This window comes from Miscanthus floridulus, chromosome 11 (assembly GCF_019320115.1).
Source record: "Miscanthus floridulus cultivar M001 chromosome 11, ASM1932011v1, whole genome shotgun sequence".
Lineage (NCBI taxonomy): Eukaryota > Viridiplantae > Streptophyta > Magnoliopsida > Poales > Poaceae > Miscanthus > Miscanthus floridulus.
Window position 1 is genome coordinate 10,576,857 of NC_089590.1, and position 16,694 is coordinate 10,593,550.

Here is a 16,694-nt window from a genome sequence, read left to right on the forward strand (position 1 = left end):
CATAGTGAACCCTGCCGACCTTCCTTGGTAGTGGGTCAAGAGGCTGATCACCTCGAGCGAAAGGGTAAATCACGACTCACAGTGAAAGTGTACAACCTCTGCAGAGTGTAAAACTGGTATATCAGCCGTGCTCACGGTCACGAGCGGCCTTGGAACATTTACGTAATAGATGATGAACGCAGATGATACTGATGATGAAGATGCTCACTAATGGTTAATTGTTTATGTTATTCATTATACATGTTTACCTGATCATGTGTTTATGGGCTTGAGGTGAACTTGTTGCTACTCAATTGCTAAAATCATGACTCATTAAAAGCTAATCGCAGTTAAACCAGTGTCAGCCTTTTGAGCCTCATGAACCCCATGTTATATTTGTTGAGTACGACATGTACTTACGCTTGCTTTATTTTCAATTATTTGGATAAAAATCCTGGATGGGTACCAGATTGCTAGAGTTTGGAGGAATTAGGCTTGTGATCAACCAGTCAGTTGTCCCTGTGGATTTGGAGTCTTCACCTGAAGATCGGAGTTGTCTCTACGCTGTCTATACTCTGAGGTTATATTCTTTATACTAATACGTTATGTATTTAAGCATTGTCTATTGATATTACCCTTATTTGTAGCTATATGTGAGATTTGACTTCCTGGGTTCACATATGGTGTGTATCTGGTTTTGTTCTTAAAACCGGGTGCTACATAAGTTGAGCGACAAGTGTGATATTATTGGCTACACGCGGTGAAGTGTACGTGGCGAGATTACCCAGAGCGAGGGAGGCAGAAGGCGATGGTGTAGCTGGCAGCGCTGTGGCAGGTGAAGGTGCTGGAGCCGTTGTCATAGGCGTAGTTGTACGTGCGCGGACGAGTAGGCCGTCGGGCAGCACGCCATCGGCGTCGCGTATACGCCGCTGCAACAAGGGCATGCGGGACATTTCTGAACCATGCCATGCTCTGGTCATGGGCTACTACGTGAGAAGAGAGAATTAGAGGTCTTAAATGTAAAACACATGCCACGTTGTCATGCCATGTTAGGTAGAAATGCCTACGTGTATTATATGGACTTGCGGCCAGTTGACATATTTAGGGACCCAAAAATGTATTTTCTGAGTTCGTGGACCTAAGTGACATACGCTTACAAGTTCGAGGGCCACGGGTGCATTTAACTCTTTTAAATATAAGGCCATAAGAGCCTGACAAGTTTAAAAAAATGATGTAAGCTATAAACTTGAGTGGAGTAATTTAGACTTTTTTTCCTAAAAAAATAAGAAAACTGGGAATTCATCTCACTACAGAAGTACCAGTGGAGTAGTAGAAGTGATTGACGAGTTGGCCACGGAGTAACCCTAGCACACCTGAACAACATGGTGCCCATCCGGCAACGAATATTGCCTGCCAACACAAACAACTCAAGCACAGGTATGCTTTCTGCTGATGCAGGTCACCGCTATGCAATTGCAGATCATAGGTGCAGCCTCTGTGTGCTACACAAACCTACACCAGTCAGGAGAACAGGAATCAAGACAGGAGCCATGCGCACAGCCATCAGGAACAAGCAAACACTACCCTGACAGCTGAAACCTCAGGTATGAACTGTTGCATTGCAGGGAACAACGACCCTGCAATTCAGACGCACAGGTTCATGGCGACTGCAACACACAGACATTCTGTGTCCTTTCCACCTCTGCTTCAGGGATCTAGGTGCTACACAGATGCCTCCACTATACCGGATCAGGTCTCTTCTCTCCCAAGGAAAGCAGGAATCGGCATTTTCATCATCAACACCCAGGTCCAGCCTCCACAAAATATATATATAAAAGCAGCTATGCATCACTCTACATCAGTCCTGATGGCCGAGGCTGCAGCTCTTGCCCTGGCTGCAACCATTACGGCTCAACTGCAGCTCCATCACATAAATTTTCTATCTGATAGTCAGCAGCTGGTGGACTTCTTCAATTCTTCAGATCATTCCAATCCTCCGGATTGGAGAATCAAGTACTTAACACAGCTCTTTGACAACTTCACTAGCAACAGAAGCACAGGTACTTTCAAGATACAAAGGAACCAGAATCAAACTGCTGATACCCTTGCAAGACACAGGCGCTTAGAGACACAGAGTCTTCTACACCTGTTCTCATACAAATCATGTAAACCAGTGCACTTTATCACTGGCACTTCAATCTGTAACCATTGACTCTGTAATGGTTCTTACAGCTAGATGCTGTTGAAATGAAATCGTGTTTGTTGTTAAAAAAAAAAAAAAAAAAACTAGCACACCTGCTCACCAAACTTTCCTCCGCTACAAAACAAAAGAGAAGCACCAGCTGTCCCCTTTCTCCTTCAAACCCCAAACCCTCGTCGCTTTCCCCACCTGCTGCTGCGGCGGTGGCGGCGCGGCAATGGCCTTCCGGCTCCAGGCACGGCCCTGCTTCACGGACCGCAGCATCCAGGGCATAGCTCGCCACGGAGGCAGGGACCCGTAGGAGCTGGAAGCGCTCTTCGGCCGCGAGCTCTCCTACACCCACTGCGCGCTCCCTGCCCCGCCCGTCTCTGCCGACGGTGACCTTTGCATCCTCTTCGACGCCGACGGCGGGGGCGTCGACCGCCTCAGCCGCCTCCCCGACACGCTCCTCTGCGACATCATCTCTCGCCTCCCCATCAAGGACGCCGCGTGCACGGCCGTGCTTTCCCGCGGCTGGAGCCCAATCTGGCGCGCTGCCCCGCTCGTCCTCGTCGACACTCACCTCCTCCCGGCCGGTGTCATCCGGAACTCTCTCCGGCGGTCGGAATATATATATATATATATATATATATATATATATATATATATATATATATATATATATATATATATATATATATATATATATATATATATATGAAGAGGTTATTCAGTAGCCGGCTACAAAATAAGTTATTCTGTAGCCACCTCCATTTACTATAATTTTATATACTAATTTACCATAATGTCAATACATATTTACGATAGTTGGGTTACTATAACACATGGGGATATTTACCATAACATTATATTAAACCACTTAGTAAAGAGTTACTATAATCTCGTAAATTAACATAGTAATTATCATAACTCAAAGTGGCTATAGAATAAGTTATTCTGTAGCCAGCTACAGGATAGTAGTATATATATATATATATATATATATATATATATATATATATATATATATATATATATATATATATATAGAACATCATTGAGGCTAAAACAGGAAAGTAAAACAAAGAAAATCCAAAGATGCATATGCGAGGAACAAGCAAGCTAATCTTGCCGTCCACCATACCATACGTGCATGTACACGTACGTATACCATACAAGGACGCGCTCGGGAGGAGAATTTCCATGCCAAGCTCAACGCTATCTGGAACTCAGGATTACATGCCCTGCTTACATTTCACCCCCTAAGCCTGAAGTTCCTCGCCGATCTTGACAACGCCCAGCTTTATACGTAGTTCGCAGAAACGATCTCGGTGGAGCGGCTTCGTCAGAATGTCGGCGATATGCTCCTCGGTGCGGACATGCTCAATGTCCATCTTCCCATCAACAGCACACTCCCGAATGAAATGGAATATCTCATCTATTTGTTTGCTTCGGTCATGGTAAACGGGATTCTTACTGAGGGCTATAGCAGATTGACTATCCATCTTTAGCAGGAAAGCTGTGGGCTGCTCGCTCTTCAGCTCTGCAAGTAACTACGCCAGCCATATACCTTGACAGGCCGCCGTCGTCCTTGCAATGTACTCCGCTTCGCAAGACAATAACGCGACGACCTTTTGCTTCTGGGACTGCCAAGTCACGGGGCAGGAGCCAAGAAAGAACAGCACGCCGCCCATGTCGGCGTCGCTGTACCCGTGCAGCTTCAGCTCCTTGCCGCCACGCTTATAGTAACAGCCGTAGTCGATCGTGCCCGCGATGTAGCATAGAATCCGCTTCACCGCGTTGAGGTGCTCGGTGGGATTCTCCATGAACCTGCTGACGTAGCCGATGGCGAAAGCGATGTCCGGCCTAGTATGCACCAAGTACCGGAGGCAGCCGACAAGGCTCTGGTACTCAGTGGCGTCCACCAGCGCAGCTGTACTTGCCTTCGACAGCTTTAGGCGGGGCTCCATAGGAGTATGGCATGGATTGCAGCTCGCCATGCCCGCACGCTCTAGAATCTTGCGGCCGTACGCCGCCTGAGACAGCTTGATGCAGTCGCCACCCTGACGCACCTCAATGCCAAGATAAAAGCAGAGTAAGCCCAGATCACTCATCTTGAACCTGATGCTCATCTCCCGCTTGAACTTCGTGATCTCGCTGGCGTTGTTCCTGGTGACGATGAGGTTGTCGACGTAGACCCCCACCAGCAAACGAGAAGCGCCCTTGCCGCGAGCATAGACAGCGTGTTCCGATGCGCTGTGGCTGAAGCCGAGTGCCACCAGCGTCTCATCGAGCTTGATATTCCACGCACGCGGTGCCTGACGAAGTCCGTAGAGCGCCTTGTCCAGGCGCAGCACCTTGTCCTCATGGCCGTTGATGACGAAGCCGGGAGGCTGCCTGATGTAGACCTCCTCGACCAGTTTACTGTTGAGGAACGCGGACTTGACGTCCATGTGGTGCACCGGCCACCCCTCCTGGGCGACGAGTGCCAGCAGCAGCCGCACTGACTCGATGCGAGCTACGGGCGCGAAGACCTCATCGAAGTCCACGCTCGGCTGCTAAACGTACCCCTTCGCAACGAGCCGTGCCTTGTGTTTGATCACCTCACTGGCACCGTTCTTCTTCACCTTGTACACCCACTTCAACCCGATCGGCTGGTGACCGGGTGGAAGGGGCACTAGACGCCATGTCCGGTTGCTCTCGATGGAGTCCATCTCCTCGATCATGGAGCAACGCCAAGACTCGTGCTTCTCAGCCTCAGCGAAGGTGGTTGGCTCCTCCTTGATCTGCAGATGGAGCTCAGCAGCTAACTAACATGCAACGAGGCTAGGCGGTGATGCCGCTCCGAGGATATTGTTGATGGTGCGGTACCTCGGCTCGACGTCATCATCATTATCAGCGTCCAAGTACTCCTCCACGTTCGGAGGTGGCGAGATGAACCAGGGCTAGGGCAGCCAAGTTGTTGCCAGTGCTGGAGTCACAGGAGGAGGAGTTGGTGCAACAGGCGACATCACCGGTACGCCTGCCACGGGTGTGCCGGGGCTTGCTGTAGGGGCTAGTGTCGCCAGGGGCTCTGGTGCGCCTACAGTGGTGAAGACGTCGACGCGCCTAGTACCCAGCTCCATCGCATGGTACTCCATGATGAGGTCCGCGGTGACCTCCAAGTCCACGCCCTTGTCCTTCCAGCTCCAGGACGTCAGCTCGTCGAAGACCGCGTCTCTGGACACGACGGCGCAATGTGTCGCTGGGTCGTAGAAGCACCACGCCTTGGCGCCTGGCTCATAGCCGATGAAGACAACCGAAGTGCCACGGTCGTCGAGCTTCTTCATGTGTGGCTTTGTCGCCTTGACATATGCCATGCACTCGAATGTGCGTAGGAAGCTGACATCCGGCCTGCGACCATGCCAAGCCTCATACGGCGTCATGCCATCGACAGCCTTCGTGGGCCCCCGGTTCAGCAGGAAGACGGCGGTGGCTACCGCATCACCCCAGAACATCGCTGGCATGTTTTGGCTCTTCAGCAGACTGTGCACCATGGTGACGACAATCTGGTTCCTCCGCTCGACGACGCCGTTCTGCTGCGGCATGTATGGTGCTGTGTGCTGCCGCTCGATGCCGTGCTCGACATAGTACTCCTCAAACGCAATAGAGGTGAACTCACCCCCATTGTCAGTGCGCAGAACGTGCAGACACTGGCTTGTCTCCACCTCCACCTTCGCCTGGAATTTCTTGACGGCGGTGAGGGTGTCGCTCTTGGTAGCGAGCAGCGCCACCCACATGTATCTACTCTTGTCATCAATCGCAGAAGAAAATATTGCTTACCACCGGGTGTGGCCGGCGTGATTGGGCCGCACAGGTCACCATGGACCAGGTCCAGCAACCCCTCTGCCCGCCGCTTCGCCTGCGGCGAGAACAAACTCCTCTTCAGCTTGGTGGTAATGCAATCAACGTAGAGCTGGTGGACGTGCTCAACATGGGGTAGCCCTTGCACCATGCCCCGCTGCTCGAGCTTGCACAGGGCGTCAAAGTGTAAATGACCGTAGCGCTCATGCCACAGCCATGCGCTGTCTCTAGCACGTGTAGCTAGGCAGAGTGGTCACCCAATCTTGATGCGTAGCAGGTACAGCCGGTTCGCCGAGCGCTAGACTCGCGCAATTAATCGGCCCTTGTCATCATGGATCCGAAGGACGCCGTCCTTGGTGTGACGTCGCATCCGCCTTCATCGAGCTAGCTGAGGTTGATGATGTTGGTGGTCAGCCTCAGGATGAAGTACACCCCCGTGAGTGGGAGGTGCTCACCGGTCTTGCCCTCGAACAACATAGTGTCGGATCCCTCGATTGTGACCTCTGAGCCATCGCCGAACTTGATGGTGCCGCAGATCGCCATGTCCATGTGGATGAAGGCATCCCAGCACCCCGTCATGTGGTTGGTTGCCCCGCTGTCGAGGTACCACAGGCTGTCGTCGCGCTCCATCTCGCCATCGAGCTACGCGAAGACTTTCCCCTCGACGACGCGTAGGGGCCGGTGCTCAAACGGAGTTGGAGCCGCAGCAGCGCATGTGAAAGCTCTAGTTTGGTTTTGGTGAATTGATGAAACCCTAAGTGCTAACCTAGTTTATCAAAGTGATCATGAGATAGGTGGCACATTTCAAGTGGTGAAGCAAATGAAGATCATGACATGATGATGGTGATGTCGTGGTGATGATCAAGGGTTTCGACTTGAAAAGAAGAAAGAGAAAAACAAAAGGCTCAAGGCAAAGGTATAAGTGGTAGGAGCAAATTTGTTTTTAGTGATCGAGACACTTAGTGAGTGTGATCACATTTAGGATCGATAGCCATACTATTAAGAGGGGTGAAACTCGTATCGAAATGCGGTTATCAAAGTGCCACTAGATGCTCTAACTCATTGCATATGCATTTAGGATCTAGTGGAGTGCTAACACCCTTGAAAATGTTTGTGAAAATATGCTAACACATGTGCACAAGGTGATACACTTGGTGGTTGGCACATTTGAGCAAGGGTTAGGAACTTTACCGATGGAGTGTCCGCCCGTAGAGTGCAGACAGTCCGACGGTGCCACCGGCGCTCTATACAGAAAAGACGGAGGTCACTGTAAGTGACCGGACGCTGATCTCAGAAGGACCGGTGCGTCCAATCAGTGGCAGCAGTGAGCGTGCGGTTTCGGTCTCATGACCGGACGCTGGCGCGAGAAATGACCAGACTCTCAGGGCCTGAGTCCGGTCAGTATGACGTATGATGACATATGCAGCGCATATGGGAGACGTTGAGTGACCGGACGCTGGGTGAGTCCGGTCGGGCATGACCGGACGTGTCCGGTCGTGATTTCTTGCTTCTGGATGCTTACTGGAAACGACCAGACATTGAGATCCAGTGTCCGGTCAATTCGAAGCAGCGCGTCCGGTCACAACTTAAATGAACTGATGACCATTGAGATCGGGCGATCAACGTTTGAAGCAGGTGACACGTGGCACACATCGCATGACCGGACGTTGGGGTCCAGCGTCCCGTCGATCTGACCTGCGTGTCCGGTTGTCCCATGTTCAGTGCAGTGAGGAGCCCAGTGGCTCTATTTCGTAGGGGCTCCTATTTAAGCCCCATGGCCAGCTCAAGCTCACTCTCTTGGCCATTTGCATTGTCATAACAACCTTGTGAGCTTAGCCAAAGCCCTCCCACTCATCTCCATCATAGATTCAACATCTTTGTGAGATTGGGAGTGAATCCAAGCGCACTGCTTGAGTATTTGCATCTAGAGGCACTTGGTATTCGTGTTTCGCTGCGTGATTCGCTTGTTACTCTTGGTGGTTGCCACCACCTAGACGGCTTGGAGCAGCGAGGATCGTCGAGCGGAGGTTGGTGATTGTCTCTGGCTCCGAACGTGGTGATTGTGAGGTATTCTTGACCTTTCCTCGGTGGAGAGCCAAAAGGTACTCTAGTGAATTGCTCGTGGTTTGTGTGATCCTCATCTTGTGTTGATTGTGCAGCACCCTATTAAGGGTTTAGCGTGTAATGCCAATTAGCGCGTGAACCTCCAAGTGAGTGAATCGCCACAATGAGGACTAGCTTGCCGACAAGCAAGTGAACCTTGGTAAAAAATCATTGTGTTCATCATTTGATTCCGAGGTGATTGGTCTTCATTGGTATTCATTCTTGTGATTGATTGGCTCCTTCCTTGACACGACGGTATAAACAAATTACTCACTCTCTTTATATTACCGTAAACTAGTTGTCAAGCTCTTTAGTGTAGCTAGTTGTGAGAGCTTGTTAGTTTGGTTAGTGTGGCTTTTTAGTTAGTCCTTTGAGAGCACACTAACTTAGTGTAGCGACATAGCTATTGTGTGGATAGAAACTATATAAACTAGAATTATGGTAGGTGGCTTGCAATTTTAGTAGGCTAGCGCAACACTTGGGGAAGACGGTGCCTCATAATTGTCTAACCGGTTTGTTAAGTGTTGTTGTAGAAATTTTTAATAGACTATTCACCCCCCTCTAGCCATTAGGACCTTCCAACGTGCTGGTGGCGTGTTGGGGAAGATGGTGGCCCGGGCCATCAGCAGCGTGGGCTCCAAGTCTTCTTCAGCTTGCACGACGTGGGCCTCGCCCTTTGGTTTGCTACGACAATCCTTGAACCAATGACCGTATTTGCTGCAGCGCTTGCACTGGTCATGGTTGGGGGCCTGTCTACTGCCAGACTGGCCCTTGCTGCCATCGCGTGACGCGGAGCCAGAGCTCTCGTCTTTGCCATGCCCGCGGCCGCCGCGCTTCTTGCTGCTGGCGCCGCTCGAGCTGCTCCCGCTGCCCTTCTCCTTGGACTCGCGGAGCTTGAGCCTGGCGAGCCACTCCTCTTCACAGAGAAGCAGCCGGCCCTGGTTGTCGAGGACGGGCGCCGGCTTGTGGCGCTGCTCCACGGCACGCAACCTGCCAGTCACCTCTTCGACGGAGATGTTGTTGATGTTGAGCATGGTCTCGATGGAGGTCTCCACCTGAGTGAGGTGCTCCGGCACGACCTGCAGCATCTTCCTCACGACCTCGGCGTCGGTGACGTTGTTGCTGAGGAGACGTAGATCAACAGCGAGCCTGGTGATGCGGTTCATGAAATCTTCCACGGTCTTCGCCTCCTTCCATACCAGGGCGCTGAACTCACACCAGAGCTGCTGCGCATTGGCCTCGCGCACCCACTGGACCCTAACATGGATCCGCTTGATTGCCGCTCATGCTTCTGCTGCCGTCCTTTTCACGCGAAGACCTGCAAGCATCTCATGTGGAACGGATCGCAGGATCGCGATGAGAGCCAGACGATCATGGCGGTAGACGATCTCCTTGTCTTCCTCCGGCTCGATAGCGTACCACCACCCCGCCGCCTCCAAGTTCACCTGCATCAACATCGCCCACTCCTGGTAGTTGGTGCGTGTGAGCATGGGGAACTTAATGCCGGCGTCATCCGTGGTGCGGTGGATCACGACCTCGCGGCGCCCTCAACGCGGCGCTGGCGAGGGCGAGACGCGGCGACCTCGTCACCCTCCAAGGCCACCGTGCGGCGGAACAGATTGGTGGTCCATCCCTTTTCGTCACAACTCTGATGCCAAATGTCAGCCGGAACTCTCCCCGGCCGCCGAAATTCTTCAGGTGAACTCACTCACAGACTCAAAAGATGCAAACGAGACTCAAGAGATTTTTGGTGCTGTGCAAACCGCTACAGCTTTTCTCAATGTATAGGCAACTATATATATATACATCATTGATGCTAAAACAGGAAAGTAAAAAGAAAGGAAATCCAAAGGTGCATACGTGAGGAACAAGCAAGCTAATCTTGCCGTCCACCATACCATACGTGCATGTACATGTACGTATACCATACAAGGACGTGCTCGGGAGAAGAATTTCCATGCCAAGCTCAACGCTATCTGTAAAAAGGAAATAAACAGGAACTCCGGATTACATGCCCTGCTTACAGCCGGCGACGACGAGATCCCCATCGACCTCGACCACGCCCACTCTGACGCCGTGGCCGCCGCGGTCTCCCGCATCCTGGTCGCGCACCCGGGCCTGTTCCGCTGCGTCCGCCTCACCTGCTGCTACATGGAGGAGGACCGCGCCCGGGTCGAACGCTGGCTCAAGCTCCCCGTTTCCAAGGGCGTGCAGGAGCTCTTCCTCATCAACCGCCCGTTTCCGCTCACCATCGACAAGCATCTCCCCGCCACCTTCTTCAGCATGACCGTGCTCACCAGCCTGTACCTCGGCTTCTGGAGGTTCCCGGACACGACCGCCCTGCCACGTGGCGCCACCTTCCCCTGCCTCCGCGAGCTCGGCCTCTGCAGCACCGTCGAAATGGACTTCGTCCTCGCCAGGAGCCCCGGAGCCAGATCGGGTGACTTTACAGAGCAAAGTTACATTGTAACTTTCCTGCGATCTCCACCCTCCATTTCCTATCCAACGACTCAGCACGCATTCAAAGCAAAGGCTTGTAACACACAGCATTTTTCGTCCACTCCGGCAGGCGGCAGCAGCCTGCGGCAGGTCCATGCCGGTGATCATGACCAGCTCCGGCGGGCAGCCCTCCCTTGCGGCGAGGACGCGCAGCAGGCCCGACCACTGGAACCCGTTGCTGAGGCCGTAGTCAACCATATGCATGTGGCGCCCGCCGCCGTCGACGGTGGCGGCGGCGTCGTGGACGGTCCTGTTGGAGAAGACGAGGCTGCGAAGCTCGAAGAGGGAAACGACGGTCCTCCGAGTGCGAGCGCTAGCCGCCGGCGCGAGCTCTGGAACGCACGGGCTTTTCTGGGAGCGAGCAGCGGCCGTGCGGGGACGCAGCCGCCGGGCACGAGCTCCACAGCCGCCGGACGCAGCCAACTTGGGCTCCATGAACGTGGCATCGCACGCGACTTTCTCGCGGGTGATGCGGCAGCCGATAGCTGGAGTTGCTGAATGTGGACAACATGCTGCTGCAGCTCTCCGTGGATCCCCGTGCAGTAGGCGTGGCACGGAGGAGGCAAGGAGCACGGCGAGGCCGACGCGGCAGTGGTACAGCACGGCGACCTGTTACTGTTAGACGCGTGCGCTTGTGCAACACGCGGCGCCGGCGCCGGCTCATCAGCCTGGACGAGTCCGCGGCGCTCAATGCCACCATCGCGGGCGACGCGGCCTTCTGCTTCCTCGACGCCGACGGCAACGGCACCATGTTCACCACCAAGCTTGCCATCCACGGCGGCGCGGGCGTGGACCAAAACTTGCTGGAGCACCGCCAGGCGGAGGCGAAGCGCGTGCTGGCGGCCTGGCGCGGTGCCTCGCGGCCAACTCTGTGTGCGTGCACGGCCAGTGTGGGCACAGGGCACGGCGAGCGGGCGGCCATCGCGGCCTCACGGGCACGGCATGCGGCGATCGCGCGAGGATGTCGCGGTGGGCTGCACGGCGAGCAGGCCGCCGCGGACATGGGATGCGGCGAGCGCGCGGCGCGGCCAACGTGCGCGGCCATCGTGGCTAGCTTGCGGCCAGCGTGGAGGGAGGCGTGTCGAGCGGCCGGCCGGCGTGGGCACACGATGCGGCGAGCGTGCTCGGCTGGTGCGAGCCGTTGAATCGATCTCCCTCGTTTTATCTTGATTGGACGATGGATAGCATTGGGAAAGTTACAACGTGACTTTGTGAAGGAAAGTCACTGAATCTGCGTCCGTCTCCGGTGCGTGCAGATCCACGGGTCCACTGTAGACAGCGTCACAGTAGTAGACGCCCGGCGCCGCGAGCGGCTCCTTGTGGGGTTCCGGACAAATGAGGATTCGTGCTGCAAGATCAAGATTATACATGCCCCAGCGCTGCGCATGTTTGGAGAAATTGAGCTGGGAAAGAACGCACTATCGAAAACAGTAGATTTGCCGAGTGCAAAAATATTTGTCGAGTTTATTTTATCAGACACTCTGCAAACAAGTTCTTTGTCGAGTGCTGCAAAAAAACACACTCGGCAAAATAATGACACTCGGCAAACAAACTCTTAGTCAAGTGCTGAAAAAAGAACACTCGGCAAACTAGGAAAAACACTCGGCAAAACAGAGACTCGGCGACAAACCGCCACGTGGACATCTGTTAGTGTGCCGACCATTAAGAGTTTGACGAGTATCCATCAGTGGCACTCGGCAAAGAAATAAGTTTGCCGAGTGTTTTGTTTTTTGCGCTCGGCAAAAAAATAAGTTTGCCGAGTGTTTTTTTTACGCAAATAAATAATTTTTTTTCTCTTCTGGTCTTAAAACTTTTTCTACTCTTCACATACAACATGTGGTACTCTAAGTTAAGATTTGGTATATTTCTGGATCTGTTTGCTATATTTAATTAATTTATTGCATTTCAAGGATTTTTTTTGCCATGTTAAGACACTCGACAAACACGCCGTGACTGTCTCTGCGCCGTCACTTTTTTTTTGTCAAGCGTTGGTTTCAGCACTCGGCAACGTCTTTGCTGAGTGCCTGATAAAAAACACTCGTCAAATAAACTTTTGCCGTCACTATGTACGTCGTGTGCTGTTTAACACTCGGCAAAAGCCTTTGCCGAATGTTTTTTGGGCTTCGCCGTGTGTTTTGGACACATGGCAAAGATCCTGTTTGCGGTAGTGACGAGCTGCAGGTCGGCAACACCATCATCAAGGTGCTTGGATTGCATCTCTCTTCTCTTCTCTGATTCATTGGACGCCTAGCTTGTGCAATTTTTGATGTCAATGTGTTTTCCCCCCTTAATAACTGTGTCGTGCTGTGTGCATTGGAATTGTTTTTTCTGCATTGCAGGCTAGGACAATGGTGAACCCAAGTGTCGTGTAGCCAGCTGTCACGATCCTGGACCTCCATGTCCGTTTTGGAGTCCGCACTGATTGCAAGATGCTGCCTACAATCCTCAGATGTTTTCCCAACATCGATACGCTGCATATCCATGTGAGCCAGAGGCTGATCATTTCATTTGGCTTTGATTTGCATCAGCATCTATTAGCATAAGTCATGTAGTGAATTTTCCCTGCCATTTTTGACTGGTTTAACTGATGTGCAGTCCAAGAAAACTACTGAATCCACTGGCAGGCTCAGCATCAAGTTCTGGAAGGAGTCTGGTGCCATCAAATGCGTCACGTCGAGCATTAACATGCTGTCAGTCCATGATTTCCGAGGGGAGCGGAGTGAGCTTGCGTTCCTCAAGTTCTTTATTGAGAGTGCGCAGATGCTGAAGGTGCTTGTGATTGTGTATGCCAATGGGTGTTTCAGTTCAAGGGGTGAGGCCAATTCCAAAGTGAAGGCTCTGTTTGCTGGGAGAAGGGCCACACAATGCTGTAAAGTGGCGGTCTGTGAGAGTAGGCATCCTGAAGGTGGTAGCAATTGGAACTTTGAACAAGGCTCTAATTTCTCTTTTGAGGACGCTTTCGGGATCATTGGGTGTAGTTCCTTTGGACTTAGTCAGTGGTCTGTTTAAGTTTCACATGCAGGTATTGTTCTGGGTTGTTTGAGTTTCTTTGCTCATTCCTTTAGAAGATTAAGCCCGTCTCTTACTAGCAATTCAAGATCATGAGCCTTAGTGTTGAGGTTACTAGTAATATCATCCACGCAAATGACTAATGCTACATGAATAAATGCTGTTTTCTGGATGTCATTCATATCTTCTATTTCTGCCAACACTACGTGAAAAACGGTTTATAGCAACGAGAGAAATTCTTTGTAGGGGGCGGCTACAGTGACGTGCTCGGGAGCCACGAGACCAGCCGCCCCCTACAAATGGAACAGTAGGGACGGCTGTTGATACGAGCCGCCCCTACAAATGGGTCGGATTTATAGGGGCGGTTCACTCACCAGCCGTCTCCGGTGTTGCTATTTGTAAGGGCGGCTGGTGATTGAGCCGCCTCTACAAATGCCCCACTTATAAATATCTACTATTTATAGGGACAGCTCAATCACCAACCGCCCCTACAAATGACCCACGCATAAAAAAACTGTAACCGGTACCGGAATTGGAACTGCATGTCTCATGTCGGGAGCCGGTGTCACTATCAACCGTACGCTGTCGTCAGGAAATCAAGACGGCCCCGCCATGTCGGAATAGGCAAAGGCAGTTGTGCTTCTGATCCATGGAGGCCCGTGGGTGCCTCCTCTCCTCATGTGGGCATTGGTTGCCCGTGACTGAGACTGAAGGCTGCTGGACGCCACGATCCTCGGTCTATGGGGGTGTTTGGTTTTTTAGTCGCTCCTAAAATTCATGTCACATCGAATGTTTAGATACTAATAAGGAGCATTAAATATAGATTAATTACAAACCAATTACATAGATGAGGCTAATTTGCGAGACGATTTTTTTAAGCCTAATTAATCTATAATTAGCACATGTTTACTGTAGCATCACGTTGTCAAATCATGGACTAATTAGACTTAAAGATTCGTCTCGTAAATTAGTCACAAGTTGTGCATTTAGTTTCGTAATTAGTCTATATTTAATACTCCATGCATGTATCCAAACATTCGATGTGACAGGAATTTTAGGAGGCACTGCAGAACCAAACAGGGCCTACTATTGCTCAGCAACTGCAGCGCTGGCCCTACCTCACCTCGTTCCCATGACCGGTAGTATACTACTAGCGCCGTCCATGGTTTTGGCAAAACAGCCGACACATGGCACAAAACCAGCGGCCACACCCTCTGTTGCAACACAAATGGCCATAGAGATTGAAACCACACCTGGATCCGGCCTGCTTCCCTGTAACCATGCTGCCCCTCCAGTGAACGCACGCATCCGCACATGCAACTGTCCCCATCTTGCCTTGGCACTTGTGCATGAAGACCAGCTCGCCATGGATCGCTGACATGGACATCCTGAACGGTTGGATCAGAGGCCACACGGATCCATCTCCACCGTTCATGCGATTTGTGTTTTCTCTGAGCTGATGACACCTTGGCCCCACCTAACATCAGCACGCCCTCCCACCCCGTTCCAATATTTTAGACAAGGCCCTCTCTAGCTCTCGTACGCCGTGCTCTTCTCTCTCTTCTCGCGTATGCCAGAGCGGCGCCCCTTCTCCTTCTCCCTCAGCACCACCGGCGCTCTTCCCACCCCAAGCTGTGCCCTTCCCCTCCGGCTACAGCAATCCACCTCCACCTCCGGCCGACCCCCTCCACCTCCGGCGGCGCCCTCCACCTCCACATCCACCTCCGGACGACACCCTCCACCTCCCCCTTCGACCGGCCCCAGCGGTGCTTCTCCTCAGTGCCAGCAGCAGCAGATCCGGCGGTGGGCGTCTCTTTCGACCACGGCACAACGGTGGTGGTGGCGGCGCCTCTTCCGGCAATGGCACGACGGCGGCGACGGGAACCTCTTCCGGCAACAGCACGGCAGCGGCGGGTCTCAGATCTGGCTGTCGTGGCTCGGATCTGGCGAGGAGCGCCCAAATCCGACGAGCGGCGGCGGCGGTGCATCGATGGGCTCAATGGGCCTCGTGGATGGGCTCGCCGGGCTCGTCGATGGGTTTTCTTTTTTTTTCTATTAAAGGAGGCGGGCATTTTGACCGCCTCTGAAAATAGCATTAACGGAAATTTGAAAAAAAAATTTGACGGAAAATACACTGTAGGGGCGTTTCTATACTGAACGCCTCTACAAACAAATATTATAAGGACGGCTGGTACTACAGCTGCCCCTATAAATCAATTTTGTAGAGACGGCTGGTATTAACACCAGTCACCTCTATAAATCAATTTGTAGGGGCGGTCTGGAAACCACCCCTATAAATGCATGATTTGTAGAGATGGTATGATAGGGGCGGCTGGCCGAGCCGCCTCTACAAACTATCACCAGACGCCCCTACAAATGCTTATTGTAGTAGTGCAAGTGACTTGATGATGCTGGTGAGATGCATTGAGATCTTGTGTTTTCTTACTTTGTTTCTTGCACAAACTGCCTTGCCTGATTAAGTATTCAAGTTTGAAAAGTCAATTATTATCTTATATATGTAGTTCTGGTTTCGCCTACTGTCAAACAAAATCCCTGATGTGATGAAAACCCCTTTTGGAACTTTAGAAGTTTGACATGCCTATATATTTCACAGTGCTACCTTAATTTCTCTGGAAGTGGTTACAATCCTATTGCAGTATCTACCTGCAAAGAAATATGCTATATTATTGACATGTGTTTTATGAAATTAGTAGTGGTAGCTTTTTAGTTTTATGAATTTTGTAGATCGGTGCTAATTTTCTATGGCAACACTATATATGGACTATATTATTGTTAGCCCACAGGATCACCGGCACAGGTGAGTCGACCACTCACCAGTCTGCCGAGCACGGCCGAGCACGATAGACGTTATCCGACCACAAACTATGGTCAGAGGTAGAAGAAGAGGGAGAACAGAGCATACACACAGCAGAGACACCAGTGTTCGCGGGAGCCCTGTATAGGAGATGGCAAATCTAAACTCTCTTTACTGAGTTGCAGTGGCAAACTATTTATACAACTCTATCCATCTAGTCCTAGTACAGCTGTTATGCTGCTACAGTGATTAGATAACACAGCAGGT

At 51.8% G+C, this 16,694-nt stretch overlaps 1 pseudogene; it reads left to right on the plus strand.

Annotated features, from left to right (window-relative positions):
* Positions 1 to 2,396: 2,396 nt before the first annotated feature.
* LOC136490904 (putative F-box/FBD/LRR-repeat protein At1g78760) lies at positions 2,397 to 13,612 on the plus strand (annotated as a pseudogene).
* The last annotated feature ends 3,082 nt before the right edge of the window (positions 13,613 to 16,694 follow it).